The sequence below is a fragment of the Canis lupus genome, chromosome 13 (assembly GCF_003254725.2).
Source record: "Canis lupus dingo isolate Sandy chromosome 13, ASM325472v2, whole genome shotgun sequence".
NCBI lineage: Eukaryota > Metazoa > Chordata > Mammalia > Carnivora > Canidae > Canis > Canis lupus.
Window position 1 is genome coordinate 30,260,523 of NC_064255.1, and position 8,188 is coordinate 30,268,710.

Here is an 8,188-nt window from a genome sequence, read left to right on the forward strand (position 1 = left end):
ATGTTGAAGCAGGTGCTTTTGCCAGCGTAAAGGGAGTGCTAGGATTGAGATTTACGCTGATGCTTTGGAGCGGAGGAGAACATGAGGTGCTCTGTTCTTGTCCATGAGGGGGTGAGTAAGCATGAGGGGGAGCATAGGCAGGTGATCCCTGGTGACTTTGACTTCCTGGCATGCCATGCTCAGCACTCAGACTCTTCCCAGAAGGCTGCGCTGGGTGCTCAGGGTGCGGAGAGCCTGCGTACAAACCCAGATCCCAGTTAGCTCACTACTTGGGGCAAAGTGCGGGGACTATCTCATGAGTGAGTGGAAGAACCAGTGTTTCCCTCTGGGGGGGAGTCTAGGGTAGGGGTACAGAGCACAGAGGATACAGAGCCCAATGCAACATCACTGGGGTCCTGGGAGAGGGAAAAAGGGAGTAAGATCAGGGAGGGGATCCTGAAATGGATTCAGATATGGATGACTTCTTGGGAAGGCGAGGGCTGCTTGGGACCATCCTCTGGGCAGTTTTTTTCCAGAAAGCCGACTCTCCAAACACACCTTCCCGTTTGTCACAGACAAGTGGACAACACATGGTTCCTAGCAGGTGGCCGTGAACTTGAAGGAGGGCTGCGTAAATCCCAGCCCTCCCATCCAGCCCAGGTCTGGTGGGGGCTCTCCACTTCCTGACGGGCCCTGAGATAAACTCGTGTAGCGACGGCGCACTGGAGAGCCACCACACCTGCCCTCCATCCTGTTTCAGGCTCTCTGTCTGCTTCACAACCTGTTTCTGCCATTAGGGCTGAGAGAGCCCTTCCCCTTTGCTTCGGTGACTCCTCTTTCTGAATACTCTGGCGATGATGTCACTTCATGAAAGTTTGGCTCTCAGGGCCTGCGAGCGGCAAGGCCACCGACGGAGGGCAGGGGGCAAGTGTGACCCTTGAGTCCTGGAGGGGGGACAGATGGGTCCTCATGAAGGAACTTCTTAGGGAGAATGGACTAGACTTTCTGTTTTCGTCCTCATTTTTATGACATAGAGATGTCAAGTTCCCAAAAGAAGATGGAGTAAGGATCACTCCCTGTGTCCCTTATTGCAAATGGGTTCCTGTCTAATTCAAGTATAGCACTTAGGTTTTATATATGGTAGATGGATAGGGTGGGTGACAGTGGATTGCTCAAGGAGATCCTTGGCCTGGATGAGAGGTTCCCATTTCCCCTGTGGGGACGCCATGGACACTGTCAGCCCGTCCCCTGGGAGGGGAGGGGACTGCCCCCTTTGGAGCTTCTGAGAGCCATACAGCTCACTTGGGTCTGAGCAAGGATGGGGAGACCCCACAGGCCTGAGAGAGCTGAGCTATGCATAGGGAGACCACATGGCTTCATGTCTGTGCCTCCCCCCAGGGACCAACACCCTCGGGCACACACCAGGTGCTCAGATAACACTGCCCTAAACGGAACAAGCTCCTCTAGTCCAATCCACGCCACTAACTCCCTCTGTGATTTTGGGAACACCCCACCACTCCCATCTGTGAAGTGGGGATCTTAATATCGACCTTGGAGTATTTTAAAGATTCAAACTTTAAAAGGACACACAGACGAAAGAAGGAAAGGGTAGGAAGCTGCCTCTCTGTTGCCACTTCTCGAATATTCCAAATGTGAATTTAGAGGCTCAAAGTGCCAGTTTTCCCACGGGCATTGTTCAGTTCTAATAGTGAGCTATGCTGTACAAACATACATTATCCCTCTGGGGCTCAGCAAAGCTATTTGCATCTTGAGTGAAAAAAAGAAAATGTAGCTTGTAAATATTTTAATTTTTCCTGAACTGGCTTTTGTGTCAATAAAGGTTGTTCAGAACTCTCCGGGATGATGGGACTCAGAGACAGTGCTTGGAGAGAGGGCAAGAGGTCATGGAGCAGAACTTTGTCCTCTTCAGGTCAGAAGTTGCTGACCTCTGGTTCTCCATCCCTGGCCTCCCTGCCTCTGGGGATCTTTCTCAGGGACCAGGCCCCTCTCATTCCACCCACCTGGGCAGAGGTAAGGCACAGGCCATGGGATGAACCCTCTGAGGTCTCTAATTTAGAATCTTGGGACTGGCTGCTCTCATTCTCGATCCCTACCAGGCCCTTGGCAGTTCCCCATTTACTCATTTATTCATATATTTAGTTAATGAATTTTTTTCAGGTGCCTATTCTGTACCAGGCCTTGTTCTAGTAGGTAGGGTCCATTAGTGAAAAGAACAGTTGAATAATAAATGTCTGTGCAACAAAAGCACATATTGGTGACAGGCCATCCTGGAAAGTCCTTCATTCTCCATTATTTCTTTGCAGCTGGGGCCATGTATCCTCTCCTGTGCAAACCCAGCTCCCTCCCTTCTAGTCCACCCACAGAACCAGCAGAAAGCTCCTTCTCAAACACTGATCTGACCCTACCAGGCCTTGCAGCCCATATTCCAACAGCGCCCTGTGGAGGATGGTACAGAGTCTGCATTCCTGGCTTGCCATTCAAGGTCAACCGTCACTGGATCTCCGGGTCTGTCCTGGTGTCTCCTCAGTCCTGGTTCCCTCCTCTACATTCCCATGACACCTCGTATGTGTCTCTGTTACTGGGTCCCTCTTCCTGCAGCGACACAAGGACTCCCAACCACTGATCTCTAAAAGGGGCTTCAGGACTGATACCAGTACCTTTGGTGACTTCTGGAGGCAGAGATCTACTAACCCAGCTGCTGGGCTGCGGGAGGGTCGCTGGGGTCCTGGTACTACATCAAGGGCCAGGTTTGCTAGTAGGAAATAACTAATACAGTGGGGTCAGGAGGCAGCATGACCTAATATGTAGACCAGATCCCACTGCTAACTAGCTCTGGAGTGACTGTGAATAAGCCACTTCAATCCCTTCATCTGGGAAGAGGGACTGATGATCCCCACCTGGAATGGATTTCACGGACATGGAATCCAGTGACTTTTCCAGATGGTGGGCAAAAGGGTTCAGTTTCTTCCTCTCCGCAATGGAAAACTCAGTAGAGTTTTGGGGATGAATAGAGCTAATATGTAGTCTTTAGCTCATGGAAGGTGCTCTATGAACAAGAATTACTATTGCATAATTTTGTGTGTTGGCTTGATGAACATTTCACATTTTGCCATTTGTCTGAACCTCCATAAGCCACAGGATCCTTTAGGAAAGTCCTTAGCACTTCTTTTGGGGTCTCCCCAACGGGTCCAGCATTCACAAGAGCTACCCTGATTGTGTCTGAAGTAACAGGACAATTCTTGTTACTTATTTACTACAAGCCACCCTGGGTCTGAGCTAGGACTAGTTCTATTCATGTGTATCTTCTTCCATTCTGCAAATTTTGGGTGGAGGGATGGATTTCTTTTCCTGGCTGCGTCTAAACCACCACTTGGCACCTAAAATTTGCTCCATCCGAGCTCATTAGGTCAACACACTCATTCTCAAGTTCCATTTCGATCTGAATTCGGCTGTGACTCACACCCGCCAGGGCTCTCTGGTAGACTTTGCATGCCCGTGTGTGGGTTTGGCGGTCACGACCACCTGCAGGTCAGATGTTCTTAGCCTTCATCTGATGGAGGAGGAAATGCATCTGAGGAGAAAGGCTCCTTCCACCAGGCCCTGCTCTTCCAGAGAGGAGGCAGGGCAGACAGGAGTGGTGGGAACCGGTGGGACAAGGCATCTCTGGTGCCTGCATCTCTACCCTGGGCCCTGTCCTTGGTTTGCAAGCCAGGAACGCACAGGAGGCTGGATCAGGAGCCAAGTTGAGTATATTTTCTGGGTAGGAATGATTTGGGTCTCTTCATTTCTGTAACCGAATAAAATGCATTGGTTTTCTCACCCTGGTGATCACAGTTTTCATTTTTTCTTTGAAAATGCTTCTGGAGCAGTAGCCACTTGAGAAGATTTATTGCTAAAATGAAAACTCCAAGAAGGTGAAATTAGAAACCGTCTGTTGGGGTGGAATGTCATTTCTTGTTGGGGAGCAGGTCTGCTGCTGGGGAATGCCGTGGCTTGGGGGTGGAAATGAGGGAAGGGGTGAGGGGGAGACCCCAGCTCCAATGACCACAGTGATTGGCAGAGTCGTGAGGCTTTCTTGGCACCCCCACTCCCCCCTGCACACACACACAAGAAGGTTATATGTTGTCCTACCCCTGTCCTCAGGCTTTTGTCTTGGGAGAGAATGGAAGACTCGTACAAAGCCAGCAGCTGTCTGGAAATAGATATGTGATATGATCCCGAAAAGAGAGACAGTGGTTGGCCTTTAGGAGAAAGGTAGGAGGCATGAGCAGAGAGGAGCTTCTGGAAAGTGGACAGGTGGATTGGTAAGTAGGAGACAAGGATGGGCGATAGGCTCTGGAACCAAGCTGTCCTCTGGGAGTGCTCTCCACTCCTGCCCAGAGGCATGGCCTCAGGAATGTCACTTGCTTGGTCAAACCTCTGTTGACACACCTGTAAAATGGGGAGCCCATATGGCACCAATTCACCAAGCTATTATGAGGACTCAGGAAGATTCTGTTATGGCAAGTGTTCAAAAAATATTCACTGTTATTTTAAGTGAACTAAGATATCTAAGAAAGGTTGACAAGATTTAAGAATGTTCTAGTCCAGAATGGCTTGTCATCTGCATGTGGTCCCATGATGACTATTTTAAGGAATGTTTACTGTGTATCTCAAATTCTGGGAGGTCATAGGAGGATGTTAGGAGGAAAGACTTATGTCTGCTTGAAAGGTGGGAGGATGTAGTATTATATTTTTGAAAAGTACTCTGAATGGACACAAAATAGGGCCCAAATCATGCCATTTAGTAAGAGTGTCATTGAAATGTGGCCAGAAGCAGCCTTTGCCAGCCTTTAATCCAACCCGTGTCTTGCTTTCTGGCTACAGTTGAAGAAACTGTCCCAGAGATACTGTGTGGACACAAAGCCAGCGAGTGGTCAGCACAGGACCAGGCCCTTGGCGTCTACCCCTCCCGGAGTTTGGAGAGTGGGGAAGCTCTTCTAACCGCCTAATTACAAACATCAGGGAAATGAAAGGATACTACTGGCTGGAAACCACAAGTGAATCTGGCTCCTGGTGTCTGTCGTCCCTGGGTAATTAGTGACATGCATTCAGGTACTGAACAAGAGAAAGACAAACAGAAATCATTTTTTTTTTCTTTTTCTGTGAAGGTCTTTCCTGCTCCAACTCTTGAATTTGGTCCTGAGTCATCCGCAGGGGGCTTCTGAGGGGAGGCGTTTCTGTGGTCACACTGGAGAAAGATGGGGCAGGGGGTGGGGAGGTGATGCTGTCCTGCCCCCATGAGAGGGCCAGTGTCTGGGGTGGGTTCCAGGGAGGCATCCTGGGGTGGAGCCCCCCACCCCCTACATAAGCAGAGCCCCAGATTTCACCCCCACTTCCCCACAGGGAATTTGGTGGCCCTGCCATCAGTGTGTGCAGAGGGAAGACCACCTGAGCCCTGAGGCCCACGTTCCCGGGCACCAGCTGGGGAGGGTAAGGACAGTTGCGCCGGGGACAGCTCTGTGGCTCCCAGCAAAGTGTTCTCTTGGCCACTCTTCCCTCTCCCTGGTCTGGATGAAGCCCTACTTGCCTATTTAATTTCCTATTCTCACCCCCTCTGAGCCTTTGTTTTGCCTTTAGAAGTGACACTTGTCATAACAGCAGGCCTGTGGCTTTGGGCTCCTGTGATGGAAAACACAGTGGTCCTTTCTAAACACCAAGGAAGCAGTCACAAAGTCACTCAAAAGGGGCAAGTGTGTGATTAGAGCATGTGAGCCTTTATAGGAAGAAAACCCAGAGCAAAAAAGCAAGGATGGCTGGAGTCCTTGAGTAAAAAGATGAATGCTTTGATATGTAAATTAAATTAACCAAATGAAAATAAATTTAAAAAATATATACACACACATCTATAACTAAAATATTACTAAGTACATCACAGCACCCACACGTAGCATGTGTGAACCAGATAAGATGGGCCAGATCATAAATAACCAAAATGTTGATGGTATTTATTATACCTGAAAATTGAAAAAAAAAAAAATCAGTCACACAATTACTATCCATTTAGTGCCCCCTGTCTCCTGGGGATAGCTGGGGAGCTTCCTTTTCTGAGGCCTGGAGGAGACGTGCTTAAGTGCTGTTTTGTGGAAATTTGCATTCTTTTTTTTTTTTTTTTTGGTGGTGGTGGTGAACATCTATCTTTTATTTATTTATTTATTTATTTATTTATTTATTTATTTATTTATTTTTTATTTAAAAATGTTTTTATTGGAGTTCAATTTGCCAACATATAGCATAACACTCAGAGCTCATCCCGCCACGTGCCCCCCTCAGTGCCCATCACCCAGTCACCCCAACCCCCCACCCACCTCCCCTTCCACAAACATCATATGGTATCATTCATTTGGGGAATATAAAAATTAGTGAAAGGGAATAAAGGGAAAGGAAAGAAATTGAGAGACATTGAGGGTGACAAAACATGAGAGACACCTAACTCTGGGAAAGGAAATTTGCATTCTTGACGGGTCTTTTTTCCAACTCTCTAGCCTCTGGCAAGGCTGCATTCCTAACTTCTTTGATGCGACCATGGGACTGGCCTTGGTCAAGGACATGTGAGCAGGGGGCGCTACGCCCCAACTGGGTGGAAGGATCCCGTGCAAGGAGTCATGTTTCCTTCCCACGGCCAATCCTGGGTGACAGTGGCTGCTCCACGCGCCTGGCCCTGGTGTGGAGATGCTGTGGAGCCCCAGGCCCACCCTCGAGGGACATCTGGCATAAGAGAGAAGCAAAGCGTGGGAGTTTTGAACTACCAAGTCTGTGCATTGTTACACAACACCATCTCGTCTGTTCTGAGGGACACACGGGTACCAGGTTGTGTGTCTGGCTCTTGATCATGTCTTTATTGGCCTTGAGGATTGTCTCTCTCCTTCCCTCTCTCCCAGGAACAATCCCAGTGGGCCTTAAGGCACTTTCTGCTCCTTTTCCTCCTGTCCCCATCCTAGAAGCTGAGGGGAAGCCTGACCCTAAGCCTGGGGTGTGTCTTTTCCTTACCAAAGTCATTGCAAATATCTCTACTTTGTTCCTGCCAGCCCAGACCTCAATCTCTGCATTGTCCCTGTTGCCAGTTTTATAGGTATTGTAAGCACTGCAAGGCTATCTGTGGCAATACACTTGACCTCCAGCATTGTTGAAAACAGAGAAAGGGCCTAGATTATAATGTCCTCGCATAGGAGGTTGAGTTTGTAAAGGGATTTCCGTGGTTTCTCCGTGGAGACGTGAATTTTCCAGGGACGTGTTGTGTTTCCATAGTCAAGTGTATTTCATGCATCTTTTTCACCATTAAGGTTGCTCTGGTTGAGTCTGGGACCCAGAGAATTAGCACCACCAGCTCCAGAAGGGTTGGGCCAACACTGGGGACTTTTTTTTTTTTTTTTAAAGATTTTATTTATTTCTTTCATGAGAGACACACACAGGGAGGCAGAGACACAGAGGGAGAAGCAGGCTCCTGCAGGGAACCTGATGTGGGACTTGATCCCAGGACCCCGGGATCATGATCTGAGCCGAAGGCAGATGCTCAACTGCTGAGCCACCCAGACATCCCAACACTGGGCACATTTAATGTGAGGGCACCGTTGGTTCCAGAGACACTGTCCTGGTTAGGATCCCCCTGAAAGCAGAAGGAGCTGGGACAGGGACATATATTTATGGGGTTTATTTGGAAGGTGATCACAAGGAGCCCTCAAGGAGTGAGGACCCAGGGAGAAGGAGACAGGTCAGAAGGAAAAGCCACTGTGAGAGGTGTCAGGAGGTTGCAGCTGTGGGCAAAGGGGCTTCATTCCTCCAGGACCTTTTTTTTTTTTTTATTTTTTTATTTATTTATTTATGATAGTCACACAGAGAGAGAGAGAGAGAGAGAAAGAGGCAGAGACACAGGCAGAGGGAGAAGCAGGCTCCATGCACCGGGAGCCCGACGTGGGATTCGATCCCGGGTCTCCAGGATCGCACCCTGGGCCAAAGGCAGGTGCTAAACCGCTGTGCCACCCAGGGAATCCCCCTCCTCCAGGACCTTTTGAGAAACAAAAGAATCATCAGTGGTGAGGGCAGGACGCTCTTGGCTGCCACCCAGCCCCTTCCTTGATGGGCCCTTCAGGGCTACTCACATGTCCTGCACACTGGCCAGGCGAGTATTCCCAGAGGAGGGGCTGTAGCT